The sequence below is a fragment of the Xiphophorus hellerii genome, chromosome 2 (genome assembly GCF_003331165.1).
Source record: "Xiphophorus hellerii strain 12219 chromosome 2, Xiphophorus_hellerii-4.1, whole genome shotgun sequence".
NCBI lineage: Eukaryota > Metazoa > Chordata > Actinopteri > Cyprinodontiformes > Poeciliidae > Xiphophorus > Xiphophorus hellerii.
The window spans coordinates 9417309-9434290 of NC_045673.1; the positions used below are offsets into that span (position 1 = coordinate 9417309).

Below are 16982 nucleotides of genomic sequence, written 5' to 3' on the forward strand. Positions count from 1 at the left end.
ACAGAAATTATCTAGGGGCTTTTTTCCCTTTCTTCAGACTTCAGAAAAGAGAAATTTATTTCTGCCTTCATCTCTAAATTGGATGCAATTTATTGCCTCTGCAAAGCTCATTTTTCACTGGCTTGCAGGATCCATGGGCCATGGCAGGCAATGCGTATCTGCCCGCCTCTTCCCTGGCCTCGGGTGCTAATATGTGGAAACTGGCCCGGGGATATGGAGCCCAACCAATGGAAGAGGAGGCAGAGGGACGGAGTAGAGAATCAATCCGTAATCGCTGAGGACTAGGCAGTAGGAAGGGTGAAGAGGAAGTGGAAAAAGGAAAAAAATAAAAAAATTGGAAAGAAAAAAGACAGAAGGCGGTGTGTTTACCAGGCAGACATTTGGGTGCTGTCAGCTGACTGCAAGAGCGCCGGGGTATCAGAGAAAGAAAACCGAGTTATATAACCAGGCTGTTAAAGCAGAGAGAAAGAGACCCAGAGAGGGTGAAAGAGACAGACATACAGACAGAGAACAAGACATGGACCAGGGAACAAAACCACTGCCGTTTAAAGTGACAGGGGCAACATGATCACAAAAAAAAAGGCAGGTGAGGGTCCAAAGCAAAGCTCCTAAGTTACTTTTAAATACTTAAAATCAATAGAGGTGTAATCATTAGTAATCAAGTTATTACTTCCATCCCACTGCATCACTTAAGCAATAACTGTCACAAAAGTAGCACTGTTTAAACTTGTCCTGTCTTTGTTTTAGGGGCTATCTTCCATCTCTGGGTGTTGGTCATTTAGTGAAAACTTGGTACAAAATTCATGCTAAGGTTGCCACAAAAGCATTCAGATTCTTCCAAAATTGTGGTTTTCACAAATGGAATAAAATATCTCATGAATCCCAAAATGATTTTTAGATTCATGAGATCTAAAAGAACAGAATAATTGTGTAAGCAATTATTCTGGATAATTGCTTGTACAATTATCCAAAATTTTATTTAAAAAATCTAAAATGATTCAAACTTAAATTTGATCAGTATTTAGGGTTTTGACATAGAGATAATAAACTGCAGAAATGAGAAAAACTGTAAAAGACCACTTTAGCTGAAAAGCTGATGCAACATACTAGATCAGCTTTATTTAAAAACAGTTTGAATCCTCCTTGACACTTCTGCTTTACATACAATTTAAAAATCTTATAGGACTTACCATTTTCTGCCAACACACCAAACTGAAGAACTACTTCTTAGTTTGTTCTGTGATGCTTCTTGAGTACAAAACACACAAGTTTATTGCTAAAAAAGACAATGTAAAAAGTTTCAAAGAGACCCATTTTACATGCAGTAAAATTCAACGGCTTGACTACATTGAAAAAAAAAAGACATATTCCAACTCTTCTTTGGAGCTGACACCTGCATTTCATTTTACACCTCATTGAGACTGTTTGCTTAACTGATCATAATTAGATCAATTTATTTTATAGTTTAAGAAATATTAATGAGAAGAATCTGTAGAACTGGACACCACACATGCTTGCACCCCACCCGCACCTAGACTTTAAGTACAGTTGGCTCAAGGTGCATTCTGTCCTGTGACCTTGCTGTTACACTTGTGCAGAGCAATGAATAACTATCACATTTCTTTGGCTGACAGCTGACACCAAGAACCCAGGTGATATACGAGACATGACAAGTGATTCTAATTAAATGTAGAGCTTGTGGATGTAAAGTGGCAGGAAGGGAACAAATCCTGTCCAGCCAGCGAGCAGCAAAGCGGCGTGCCTTGCTCCAAACGAGATGAGCCGGGCTGTCAGGGCTGCCTCAGCTGTCCTGTAAACCTGGGCCCCCGCTCCCTGGGGGAATGGCAGGTTTCAGCTGCAGGGGGGAAAGGCACTCTGCAAGCCTCCCTGCTATGCCACAATAACAAACAAATGTCACACAAACAGGCCGATCTGATGCAAAACAAAAGGCACGTGGACCTGGGAGCATTTGTCACATAACTATGTACTAACAAGGTACAAAGCATGGAAGGGTCGGGGTGGGGGCATGTTGGTTCTGATCGCTGAGCCCAGATGAAGTCTACACATATGCATCAGCATCAGTGTGACTCAGTAACTAAATAGAAAAACAACCTTAAATCAAAAAGAATCAATAGACGCAGTAAACAAGACAACTCTGTTGACGCTGCATCCCAGTTGTATTTTCACAACTGCAGCCATCCAGCTCAGGTTGAAAATAAAGAACAAGGCATGAGAAAAGATTTTTTCCTCCCCTCCTTTCCACAAAGCAAAGGACCCTATGGTACACAAAGCAAACACGAGTGTCAGTAAGTGACACAGAACTGCACTTTACGGAGGACACTCAAAGAGTCCTCAGCTTCCTGATCACAGCCCCAGAGACAGGCCTCACCAAATCAGTTAACCTTCGACCCATCTGAAACAACCGGGGTCCCGAGAGTCACGGTGGGCCAGCTGAAAGACAAATGCACATTGCACTCGATTTGACTGACAGGAGGAGTCATGTTGGATGGCACCTTTCTCCTCCAGAAAAGTGAAGGAGCAACAATCTATCATAAGAAATTGCACCATATACAAGCAAGCGGGGCTCACAAAACAGTCTTATCTGAGTCCTATGAAGTTAGAATTCATTTTGAAAAACTTAAAATAATATTAAAAATCATAAAACATGTCTATTTTGACAATAAAGATGAAAAAAATTAATTTTTGTAGTCTCCTCAAGCAGTGCTATAGCAATTGGAGTGTAAAACATGATCCTCAACTAATTGAGATTTGAACTATTGTGAAATCAGTCAAATTCTGCCTCAAAAATTATCAGCAAACTGTATATGTCTGATCACAATTTTCTCCAATGTATACACTGTGTGGAAGAAGGTTGAGGAGCCATGAGAAAAACTCACCTGAAAATTATTTAAATTGCAGAAAGAAAGGCTTAAAGTGGAGATTTGAAATAAATTTAATTCTGCTTTGTGGTTAAGGTGCTAACCATAACTTACCACCAACCAAACATCAGTTAACACCTCTAACCACTATCTCTACATGCAGCAAACTTGTTTGATGCCATTTTGTCTGTTAGCTCAAAATGTTGGGTTTAAGTTGTGTGGAGAATTATCCTTCTCCATGCTAAGTTCTTGATGTATGAGGTTGAAAAAGAGTCAGTGAGTTGAATTCATGAATTCCATTTATTAATACCAAAATACAGCTAGTCAATTCTAACATGCTACTTTTAGGAGCTAACAGACAAAATGGCATCAAACAAAAGTTTTCCATTCTCTCTGTTAGCCTATATATAAGCTACGCCCTAAAGAGGGTGCTCCTAGTGTGTCATATCCTGTAATCTTAGCTTTGAGGACATCTCCTAACATGTCATTTCCTTTAGCTTTAGCTTTGCAACTAGCTAAAAGAGATAAAAGGAAAACACATCATTATTTATTCTCAACAGTTGTTGGGACAATGAGTTGGTTGTTTTAAAGATTGATCAAAAAATAGAAGTTGTTCGACTTGAGGAAAGAGGATAAAATCTAATTGCTCTTCATAGAATGTCATTTTTACCAATACAACAGTCAAATTAAATTTCATTGAGTATGACCAAATTAATTTCCAGATACTCAATATTGCTATACAGGTGAATGTTTCAGAAACTCTGAGGCAATTAGGAGCTGCAACAATTATGGTTACGTAACATCGTCAAATTATTTTGTGGATTGAACATAACAATCAGTCTCTGTCAGAAATCACTCAACTTCTAAAATATTCTAAAATCTTTTTTTTTTTCTTGTTGCTCTGGTGCTCTCCATGTTCATGAAACACCCTCTTCCCCTTTCCTGTACCCAATGCATCCCCTCTAAGACACAGCCCCCCCTTCCTATCTGCCCTTCCCTTTAGTCAATTAAAGTCACATCTAGGGATTAAAAAAGTAGGTCAGTGGAACATTGCTGGAGGAAGCAAAAAATGCAACAAACCACGTCATAAGTCACTAAGTTGACCTTGTAAAACACTCCAAACTGGTGGCTCCTTGTGATCTCATCACAAGCTCCAACAGTGCTGGAGCTAAAATCCTGCAGACCAAGCAATCCCTCCCCCTCACCTTGATGTCTCTGCAGCTGGAAGAACACCCCACCTGGAGGGCAGCCTAGGGAGTGAGGCTTTGGTGGCGGACACTTGGTACCCTCGACAGAGTGCTTTGTCTCCAGATCCCTAAACAGATCTTCTTCAAATGCAGGATTATAAGCAATGCTGTGGGCAATGAGAGCCCCAGAGCTCCACTGGTAGGGGAGGATGCCAAAAGCCACCATGCAAGGCAAAAGCCCCACATGATGCTATACTTTTCTGTCCCTTTCAAACATACTGCGATGCAGATTAACAAAATGCACACATGCTGATTGTAAAAATGCAACTTTAAGGTTTATGTATTAAATCTTAATGGGTAAATAGATACTAACGTGAGATGGGGTGTGGTTAAAGCATGGCCAAAACATCAAAACAATAATACTGAGTAAGCAGGGGAAGTGAGCAGGAAAAAGGATCACATGTATTTTGCACATCCTGTACTTAGAGTGTCCTTTCTTAAATGTGACTCACAATTTGTGAACCCTATAGAGCTTGTTATGACAACATAACGGAAAAACCATTGCATAAAAAGGATCTCTGCTAGCATACATCCAAGCTCACCAGCTGTGAATGTCTTAACAAATCATGTGTTTCTGTCTGAGATTCCCACAAAGACAAGATGACAAATCTAGCTGTTTGCCAACACTAACTGAAATGCCAATTGAAGTCAAAATAAAAGAATGCTGCAAATTGTTCATCTGCGGTCTTGCATACAATGAGGAAACAAAAAAAAGACTAAATTAAAAGGCTAAGGAAAGAAAGCAACTGAAACACAATGACAGCCTTCCTTTCAATAATTTAATTTAATTATTGAAAAGCAACTTATTAATCTGCTATGGTGCAAGACATTTATCTTTCAGCCCAAGTGTGATGTACAGCAGATGGAGACAGCATAGAGAAGTGATGTCTAGTAATAGAGGGCAAACATTTCAGCATGGCCCGAGAAAATGACCTGACATCCAACAAATGCATTTCTGCTTAAATACGCCTGAAATAAATGGTTACACATCAAACATGATCAAAAAGAACTTTCATAATTGATGGCCAAGGTTTAGCACCTTGCAGCAGTTCTTTACAGAAATTTTGCATTAGTAATTTATTTTGTTTTAAATTCAGCTTTTTCTTTACAATTCTACATTTGGTACAATTAGCTGGAAATGAACTCTCTACAAATTTTACAATTTGCAATTCAACTAAATCTGACAGCTAATATATAATAAATTAAAACCTTCCTTTTAACATCGAGCTTCTACAGTAACAAATCTAGTGCCCTCTGGGCTACCTGACTTGATCTGATAAACGTCCCTTATAGACAACATCAACCATTATAGATGTTGCTGTTTTATATAAAGTAATTTTGTAGCTGTATCCTGCTCAGCAGAGTTGATTTAAGGTGTGGGCAGAGAAGCAAAGCCACACCAATCTGAGGGATTTGTTGTGGCATGTCAATTAGTCCCCAGCGACCACTAAAGCAATTCAATGGAGAAAAGCAAATATTTCCTTTTTTACACAAGTCAAGATGGTAAAACAAGTCTTGTACTGTACTTCTACATCCTTTTAAAGTAACTCTTAACTATTTTTGATTTTAATGTATTAAAATATTGAGCTGATTTTTTTTCAAACCTCTGAGTAAAGCACTTTTTTTTACTACTTAATTTAAAAAATGAAAATAAATAAATTATTTTTTTTCTCTTTTATGTGTAAGGTACACAGGCCATTGTTTACAAAAAATATTGATCTAGTTTGACCAAAACCATATCTCTTAAAAACTCTCCTCTTCTTATTTTGCAGATGCTTTGTGAGATGAAATGAAAAGCCGTCAGGAACATTGATGTCTACTTGGGGAAAAAAAAAAAAAAAAAAAGAGTCAAGCCTGCCAGATCAACAGCACATCAATCCACAGCCCTGGCAGAAATGTTGACTCGAGTCCACGTCACCCATCCTCCTTCATAATGAGCGTGTTATCACATCCTCATTTCAATTAGAGCAGGACACAGATCTAGACAGCAGCATGCTGAAGTGTCTGCACCTCGGGATCCCCCACCGTTATCAGATGAGGAGACGACTGAGACGAACCTGATTGGTTCTAAGACTAATTGCTGCAGGTCATGGTTGAAACTAAATTGCAAATCAATTTGTTGCACCTATCACTCGGAGAAATCACACAGTATGTTGATCTCTGGAATTTTGATTAAATCAGTTATATTGAGAAGGACCTAGAACTCATAAGTTCCCACAGCTTGGCCTATGTGAAGGCTTAAAAAAGCCTGCAAAGAGTCCTTCAGTTAAGGGTTTTAAACAAGTTTGCAAAAGGGATTGATGAATTTGTCTTGTGATAAAAACACAAAGGCGTTTTTCAAGATGTTAAGATGTAAGAAATTCAGAGCCGCTCAGTTACGAGACACAGGATCAGTTTTTTAGATATCAAAGCTTCGTTGACATAAACATTCACACATTCACATGTTGTATAAAAATTGAATAAACATAGCAATATTGTTGAATATTTTGACCCTTTGAAGAAATGGCTGTGACAGGGTGAAATTCCAAAGACTTGTCAGTGCGAGAATGAAAGTCTAAGAAAAGCAAGGGATGAAATCTGCATTCCCAAAAGAGCCTGCTGCTCTAATCTTTGCATTGTGAAGGCAAAAGACGAGTGAGTCAGATTTACGTCACCATTTGTTTGCTTTCTTCTTTTTTCCACCCACAAATGCAGCTTCCTGCTCCCTTTTTTTTCAGATTCGCCTTAAGCAGATGAATCTTTTTACAGTTTAGTTCCTCATTTAAATGAAGTGGGTGGGATGTGGGGAGGGTGTTTTAATCACTTATATAAATATTTGCATTCACATGGGCTGACCCCAGTAACAGTCTATTACGCTTTCTCTTTCACCCGCTGGCCTCCACCTCTCATCCAGACACGCTTATTTACCTCTTATGGTCTCCCATTCAACATGACTCCAAGCAGCCAGAAGACATTTGCATAGCCACAGAGCAGACGACAACAAAGCTTTGTTCTATGCTTTGTTCTGAGAGGACAAATAAAGCCTGCAATGTAAGACTATAGCAGAGGATGGAGGGAGGATTGTTGGACCACTGGGGAGAACTTTAGGGACTGTGTTTCAACCTTCTGCGATTTGACAGCAACTAATCAGATAATCAAAGCAGAAGGGAAAGTGCTGACCAGCCAAAGGGGTAATACCTGGCTTTTTAATGTAGTAATGTCTGTTTATGAGTGTAACTCTTAGGTCTCAGGTCTTCATTTAGTTATTGTACCAACTTGCGCTTTGTGTTAATATTAATACATTATCTATGCTGCCATGTGACATATTTTTTTAGTTGATAAAATACATTAAATATATTAAATCAGGGTAAATATCAAAATTAAGGCTTATATACATATGTATGTATGTATCGGTCTGAGGTCCCAAAGTTTTAGATTTTTTTCTCCTGCTGCAAAGTCATATGGTGGAGAAAGTATTACTGAAAAAAAATCTGCTTTGTTTCAGATAAATGAATAGTGCTGAAACTTATTTTCTAACTGCTGAATTGCGATTGGCTATTTTAGCGCTTTTGAACCTAAGTTCTGCTTTTAAGATTGCATATAAAGTAATTTGCTTTTACAGCTTTTATGCATCGGCATTAAGTGTTACATAGTTGTACATGATTATCCCCCAAAAATGACTGTTCTGAAGCTGGAGCGCTGCCTACTGATGGGGGGCCTCAAGGCTCCATTCTGGGATCTGTTCTTTTTTCTTTATGTGCATTACTTTTATTTGTTATCCCTACCAGATTTAGATTTAAAATTACTTTCACTTATGTTATGTTTATAATTGAAAATATAAAAAAAAACATTTTATATTATAACATCAAGAGAGGTAGATGATAAGATATTAAGATGATGTTCAAGCGGTATCATTTTATAAAACAATCAGCATTTTGTAAATTGTTTATTCTGTTTGTACAAAAAAAGATATTTTATTGCCATTACAGCTGATGAGCTTTTTTAATATCTATAAAAAGGCATCCAGTGATTAGTCATGCTTTGTGAAGACCTCCAAGTGTTTCAATGAAAAGTATCCCTGCAAATGCCTTAATCTTTTTCTGCCTCCACAGATTGAATCTGTGAACTTGAATCCACAGATTCAAGTTGAAATTCTGCCTTACCCGCTCCAAAACATTAATATGACTTCTATTAAGAAGAAAAAAAAATATTTCAAGTTTAAAAAAAAATTGGAATGTTATTTCAATGGTCAAAGGAAGCCTTCTTTCAGTTCCAAATTTTAATATGGACAGTAACTTATTTTGTTTCCTAAGGAGTTGGACAAAAAAGATATTTAATGTTAACCACAATGTTAACATATTCATGGTAAAGAAAAAACAAAACAAAAACACAAATAGAAAAAAAACACCGAACTAGCCCTTCACAAAAAGTCAGTGGGTGCCAAAAAGAGGACTGGTCATCATTATCATCTTTGTATGTGTCTGACTACAATGTGTGAGTGATTTACTACGAAGACGATAGTGATCTGGGGTGGATCTCAGAAGAGACATGGCTCCTGCATGTTTAATTGTTCAGAGGAACAGAGCCTCATCACAATTATAGAGCATTCAGGAAGCCTCCAAACTCATTTAGCTCTCCTCATCTGGGAAAAGGAATCCACTAAACACAAATTCCTCTTCTGCCGCCTGAGGCAAAAAGCCTTCTCTTTCTTTTTCTTTTTTTTTAAAAAGATTAATAAGATACGAGATTTAAGAATATCCACAAGACACAGTTAAAATTGTTGAAAAAAAATCTACAATTTTCATAATGTACAAAGAGGTGTAAAGGGCAGATAGAATCCTGACAATGCCTTCACTGTCCATTTTACTACATTACTTAAACCTCAAGTCCTCACTGAAAAAGCAGAAAGCTTTAATGTTCTGCCAAAAACACACTTTCCTGACTTCCTATTGTCTGCTACTCTGTGGTAACCCTAAAAGAATGCCTAATTCACTAATATGCATGGTTTAGTTGTATAAATAATCAGGTTAGTTGTGCAATTAGGGTCCCCTTCATGTTTCTGTTTCATACAAACAGAAACACTTTTCTGTCATACTGAATAAAAAGCACAAATAAGCTCATCATCTGCACCAACTTTTAATGTCATAACATGATACGGTAAAACAGAATGTTGAGACCAGAATAGCTATGGTGCTGTGAGTAGACTGCCCATATGAGATATTCTTTTAAATTTTATTATCTTTTATGATACTGAGAATATTACTGTTGTGATGGATGACCTTAGGCACCAACTGTGAGTGCTTTTTGACCACATGCATTCTGCTTTGTGGTTCTCAGAGTTAAAGTGTAACCAGACTGCTTTCAACTACGGATCCCAGAATTAAAGTTCCTGGAAACTTCTATTTTACTAATTTACTACATGTAGCAGAACCATGGAGTTCATGTAAATTTTGCATACAGGCGCTGAGAGCTTTGCTTCTCGTCCAGGTAAGAGTGCTAACTGACCTTCTGTTCAACCACCAAGTATAAGATGTTAGTACTAAACCTGTAATCTATGCATTTTGACATATTTACACTTAATAAATTATAAAAGGTGCAACTGGAACAAATAAATTAAGTCTTACACAGACGTCCATTGTTTAGGTGTTTGGAAAAAGAGCGAAAAACAGAACTCAGGAAGGATTTACTAGCCGATCTTCTAAAGCTGCAATTTCTGATCACATCCCAGCCGTTAATCTCTGAAATGCATTGAATAAGTTTTAGTTCAGGGAAGTGCACAACAATAATACACATATTTTATTAACTAAAAGTTTAATGATGTGTCCAAAAGGAGCATGAACCACTGCATCTACAATGCTTCTGCTTCTTTCAAAATAAAAGTGAGTGAGTAATGTGAAATTGTTCTCATATTCACATTCAAATAAACAAAAAAAATAAAACTACTCTGGTTCCTACTCTGGCACCTGGATAATGTTCCTACTTTGGCAAATGCACCCCTTCTCTTACTATTGATTACACACTTTCAAAAGGCCACATCTTAGTATTTAAAGCATTCCACAGTGAAGCTTTCATTAGTATCATTGGGGCAAATAAATATTTGAAGTAAAGCAAGCAACCTTTTCCTTTACTCTTGACAATGTACATTTCTAATATATGACTATAAGTTTTAAAATGTTATATGCACTCACTGATACGGACTGTGAATATTTTACTGTATGTCACACAAAGTAAACCATGTTATTTCTGAATATTCTCTTACACTGATGGTAAAAGCTGTTATGGATTGGCTTTAGCTGAGAGATAAATTAAGGGAACGTCTCCAACATACTCCTGTAGAGGGCATTGTAACGCATGAGAGGAACAGTGACCCTGCAATGTGCCATGTGAAGACACTGAAGAAAAAAAGAAAAACAGACAGGGCACAACTGTCACCACAATGCGAGCCTCCCCCCTGTGTAATCACATCACCCTGATGACTGCTCTTTAGTCATCATGGTCACATGAGACAAGGGAAAAAGACGTGACATAATTTCCTCCATTTGAGCACAACTGTTCCACATCTGACAGCCATCCAGACAGATTTCCAGCCCCTGCTGTGGAGATTGTAAACAGGCCGTTCAGCTTGTGCTGCTAACTGAAACAAGATGTGGGGGCCTGGGCCAAGTCTGTGGTCAACCTGGGGCCTTGTGATTGCACTGGACTCGGAACAGGTCTCAGTCCCTTGCTGAATGTCTGCCTAAACCATAACACCTGTTCTGAGATCAGAGAAGGAGCACAGAAAAGGATCTGGATGTGGAAGGTGGATTGTGCCAAGCCTGAGTGCTGAGCTGACAACTCAGGTTGCATAATGGTGCCTAATTTAACACTGGCTTTAGTGAGAGGTTGGTCTCACAGGAAATTGGGAGTAAATCACAAATGGCATTCTCTTTGTGTTTTCACAATGAGCTCTTTCAGAAAGATGTCCCTCTGAAGGAGCCATGAGCTGCCTACCGGTATTAAGGTTCAGTAAGGTTTAAGAAGTTACAATTCCTAAACCTAAAAACAAACAAGATTTTTCTCTGGCAAAATGGAGTCTCCCTCACCGGCTGCCTGAAAGAAATCTGTTATGATTTGAAGTACACTTATGACAGATTTTATTAACTGGAAGTATTTCTGATCTGGTCTTGAAAAACACTGACAGCAGTCACAAGAAAAATCAAGTTCTATGTACATGTACATTTGCCTCTTCTTCCAATCAAAAAACATAGCCAGTGGTGTCCAGTTAATGGCAAATGCTCCAAATATTATTAAGGTAAAGCTGTTTTAGGACTACAGTTAGTCCATTAGGTAGGCCACTGCAGGCTCACTACAAAGCAGACAGCTTCTGATATTAAGCAGCTAATATAATTTTATTACACTTGTGGTACTCTGTAAAGATCAGAGCAGTAAAAAGGGATAATATGCCCTTGAAAAACCACTAAATATAAACAGTATGTATCACAGATGTTATTAGAAATATTCTAATAATTTTTTTGTGATTATTTAAACAGTAGCATGAATAATTGTTACACAACAATAACTAATTTTGTTTTAAATGTATCATGATATTGTGTAATTGTAGTCATTTTAATCTCATACCTACCCATGCCTACACAGAAGTAAGCCTGTTCGATCTAATTCATCTCAAACCAAATCTTTTGTAAATGACCACTTAGGACTGCTCCTTTATCTGGAGCCCTGGTCTCAGTCATCGGTTCGATCAGCATCATTTAGCACATAAACATGCTGCCGGTGACAGGTATCAGAGCCGCCTACCTAATCATACACACACCCCACCGCTGTGGCTTGTCCTCATCCATCTCCCACTCCTCAGAGGCAGCGCAGCCTCCCAATCAGTATGGATAATACCCTGTGGACCAACTACCAGCGTCTACATAAGACGGAGAAATGCTGGAGCTAAAAAGAAAAGACAGCTCAGGCACATTTAGCATTGGTGTGTTGACACTAATGGACACGGCGGCTACACCCTCATGTTTGAGAATAAGGATATTATGCAAACACCCGGCCATCCCTTGGCTTTCCTCCTGAAAGCATAAGGTGGCAGGGGAACAATTGGTTTCATGGCTGCTGTGGGGTATCATTTGGTAAGGTCTTGCCGTCTCTGCCTCGATTCTCTGAGCGGAAGCTGGTGGAGTTTTAGAGGAAGGGGTATTATCTCAGACTCTTGCCAGCCCACTGCACTCTTTGGGATAATGTTCTTATTGGGCGTGATCCTCAGACTGCAGAAGTCATGCTGTCTTTACTCAGAAAAAGCAAATGGGGGTTGGCTGGAGATGTGTGCCTGGCTTCCTCCCAACAGATTTTTAAAAAAGGAAAAAAAGTTGTCATGCAGTTATAGTTGATTAAAGCCATATTTCCTCAGGGAATTAAAATAAAGGAAACACAAATGAGGATCATTTTTGCTATGTATGTTCTAAGTTTAATATGAAAAATAGATACATTTCCATGTTATACTATGAAAATGTATCTAAGAAATAAAAGCTTTGAATTAAAAATTTCACTTCAAAGGTGGTAAAACATTGTTTCCAGTAAGTGCTGTCAGTAATAGTGTGTTATTCTCAATGTTTTAATATATTTTTTAACTTTTATTTGAGGACTGCAATGGCGATTTTGGATATAAATTTGTGCTGCCATTTTTTTTTTCTTACTCACTGAAAGTACTCAAGGCTCAGAGTAACCAACAGGGCCATTAAGGCCATTGACTTTGCTTGTTCTCCCAAATAAGAATCAGAATCATGACCTCTGTGTTTAACCATGTCTCTTTCCTCCCCACATCCAGTAACAGAGTAACTGCTGTCATGAACAATACCTTTGTGTTTAGTGTTTAGTAATTCTTGGATAGGTTGATTGATAAGGCTGTAACTGCCTAATTCTACATGCTGGCTTTGATTTGCTTTGGTTTTCATAGAAAACCCTCCTGCCTTCTATGATTCTGAGTTTATCTGTGGCTCTTTACTGGATGGAGCCCATGATGTAACTACTGCTGCCAATAATATGTTTTCTTTCTGTCTGTCTTTTTTTCCGTCCTAGGAAGCAGTTCTGTCTCAGTGCTTCTGTGTTTGGATGTATGTATTTCCTGGACAAACCTTACTTTAACTTTGGACACACTTAATCTGAATTGGTTTTAATGTAACTAGATATAGTTTAACGATATAGATTAATCTTATAAAGAGACTTGACAGGACATTTGCTATAAAGTGATAAATAATATACAATTCAAATCTTTGTTGAATATTTTATGATAAAACATAAGTGAATCAGCAGAGGCTTAAGTAGAATGTAACTGGATTCATTTGCTTATTTCCTGAAGACGCTACACCTCTCATTCAAAAAGCTTCTTCAAGAAACATAATATGTCCCTGATGACTTGATGATTGAGAATCTACACCAGCAGTTTAGTTCTTGTTATGCAAAACCCACTTAGATTACAAAAGCTACAGCATTTTATCCATTCATTTCGCCCCAAACTTTGAAGAAAACTTTTCTCTTGTAACTATAAGGTACGCCAATATTTGACTTAAACTCTGGTAGGGTATTTAGATAAATCCATGGTATACATAGCTTCACAAGTTCAATAACTGCACGGATATAAAGAAAAGACAAGCAAGCCTCAGCAGACTCACACAGATTCTCTTTAAGTTCTCATAATTAAATGCAGCTATGCGTTAGCACCACCCCTGCAGCTTTACATCAGAGAATCTTTTGAAGAATAACTAAACAATCTACAAGGCATCAGGTGACAGCTCAGCACACTGGCAGCCCCTCTGCATCTGATAAGGTCTGTCTCGTTGCCCACAGCTCACTATCATATGGATCAATTTCAATCTGGAGATGTGATATAGAGAGTTGACAATACTGCCCCGAAGCTGTAAACAGACAATGTCATGTCTGAAAAGCAACTGATGAGGAATATCTCAGCTCAAAATGTGCATTGATTTCATTTCTCTCCAAAAATCTGAGGTGTTGATTTTGTCAGCAGTGGAACTCATTATTAATAAATACAGTAAACAACAGTCCGCTTTGGAAATCATGGTAATATTCCTAATGCTAACATTTGAGTAAAAGCTATTACATTTCAGTCAATTTTCTTCTGTGTAGTTTCTCTACACTAATCTACACGACAGGAGTGAAATTTCATAGGAAAATGTGCTCTTTATTAACCAGCAGACAGTCTGGTGTTGCTTGCCAGACAGAGGTGATTGTGTTATCAGTGAGGCCGGCTGTGTGACTCTCCGCTGGGCTCCCGCGGTTTTAGGATCGTCCCTTACCTCTCCTCTACCCCAAGCGCCCCTTCTCCTCTGCACTCTAATTGCCTCTATTACTGTATCTGCAGTCAGATAAAATGCTAATTTCACAGCACATTAATTTCTCCGGGCTGAACAATAAGCAACACAAAGCCCAAGCTGCCTTGTCTTTGCCTGGGCAAGCACGTCTGCGACGCTGGGCTCCTTCCCAGCGGTGGAGGAGTGAGAGCACCATTATGCACAGGTCAATGAAATGAAGGAAAAATCCATCGATTCTACATTTGAAAAGAAAACACAGGAGAAGGGCTGGAGCAGGGTGATTTATCAGTCTGAGACGGAGTCTGGCAGTCAGGCCCGAAAAAAGCAGGGGATAATCCTCCATCCTCATTGGCCTGCTTCAGCCGGGCCATGATACAGTAACATCTGTCAATGAATACATACAGCCTTCCTGCCTATGCCTTTGGTATATGAGGGTATTTTAGAAATTAGGCCAGAAATTATTCCTATAACCTCATGACAACAAAATGAAAGTTTATACATAAAAAAAAATGTCTCAAATTCCATTCAATTAGAATCGAGCTAATTTCCTAATTTTATCACCATCATTCTCCCCTCCTGGAGTTCATCGATCATCCCTGCTTCTCTTGTACTGATGCACCCGTCTGTGTACATCAACCTAATGTTCTCATATTATATGCATGGCTTGATTCCTCCCTGCAGCATCCCCAACCGGCTCTGGATTAGCACGTCCACACCCCACTTCACAAATCAAAATCTAATTGCTCCCATCCTCTAATGGCTACACAACACACTTCATTTATTTAACCACCATTTTTTATAAGCCATTATCAAATTCTGTTTAATTCTATTCAGCCCCTCTGGGATGTGTGCAGACCAGTGACAGGGAGTGCAAATCTATAGACAAAAACAGCATCACCTAAACACATGATATTACATATTGTCATTTTACAAGTAAACTTCAAAGCATTCATTGACATTTTATTTGTTAGACTAATAAAAACATATTTGCATAGAAATAGGGTCGTAAGTTATTAGCTATCTATTGCAATAATATTGGTAAATATTGTGATGATGATGTTAAGTGTTACATATGCCGATTATCTTCTGTCCTGTTTTTCTAATCTGTACTTTCCCCTCTGTGTGACCTTTAGCAGGTTTGACAATGTCATATGGGTATAGTGTAAAATTTTGCTACTGTGAGACTCTGTTCTACTAGTTAGTGTGAGTAATGCATCTTCAAAACTCATAGAATTTACAAGATAACAGTTATTGCACATCAAACAGTTCCTTGCAAACTGAATACTGCACAAACTTGTGGTGACAATATATTTACTAATATATTGGGAAGCCCTAATCTGAGCAATTCCATTGTAACTCTGGCTGTATGTTAAGGACTGTTGTCCTGTTGGAAGATATAGTTTTGCTGGAATATCAAGTCTCTTGTAGATTAAAGCTCCATCTATCTTCTAATCAACTCTAACCAGTTTGAGGAAAACAGGATTTCTTAAGGCTTTCTTACAACTCTGACTTTTGTTTCACAATTATATCATGAAGGTCAGATTTTGGGGTGGTACAATTAATAGTTGTCCTATTGACAGATTTAGTTTTGAAGTTTTGCAGTTCTTCCAGGGTTACACTGCATTCTCTCATTAATGTTGTCCATACCAAACAGGCCAGTTTAGGTGGTTGGCCATGTCTGGTTAGGTTTGCAGTCGTGCCGTGTTCTTTCTTTTTTTACTTTTTATCTTCAGATGAATTACTGAACAGTGCTTCGTGTCGTATAGAAGGCTTGGGATATATCTCATAGCTTAACTTTGCTTTCGACTTCTTCACAACTTTCCCACTGTTCACTCATGACTGGACAACTCCAAGATTGCTGTTTTAATGTACAAAAGTTAACAGAAAATTAGAAATAACTTTCTAAGGGTAAAATTTAAGTTTGGTGGACTTTCACAACCTGTCTCTCATGACATTTTGTGACAGCCACTGCAAAACAGGCTCACACCCCTTTCTCATCACAGAATGCAGACATGTAGACAAGAGAAAAACAGGTGAACGATGCAACCAAAATAAACTTGTGTAAAGCTGTTTTTTTTCTTCCCACAGCAGAAGATGTGCACAGCGGGAGCCAAACTCCGGGCAGTCAGTCAAACGACACTGCTTCACTTCTCTAGGCACTCAAATGATCGTATCCATGTCTGTGTCTGGTACCTTAAGTTATGCAATTGAAGACGAAAATAACCTCAATGTTTGTTTTGACAGTGTCTTACCAAATCTACATGTTTTACTCTGTATGATATGGTCACTTTTATCGAGAACAATTCAACTTACCCTATGGTGGTGTAACTTTATTTTCAAGGAGTGTGCAAAAAATCTGCCTAATTTAGCTGAAAATTGGACGGTATTTTTTTATTTTATTTTACAAATAAATGAATAGCATGGTTTGACAGATATTTCTTTTAAAACTAATAAGGATAAAATGGGAATACTTAAACCAAGCTGTTAAGTACACATAGGCCGATTATCAATTATTCATATATATATATATATATATAAAACCAACATATTTTCAA

General features: G+C 38.1%; 1 protein-coding gene across 2 annotated transcripts in view; it reads right to left on the minus strand.

Moving 5' to 3' along the window:
• Positions 1–16982, minus strand: part of roraa (RAR-related orphan receptor A, paralog a) — a 223374-nt gene that overhangs the window by 96878 nt on the left and 109514 nt on the right. The gene's annotated exons all lie outside the window — the stretch shown is intronic.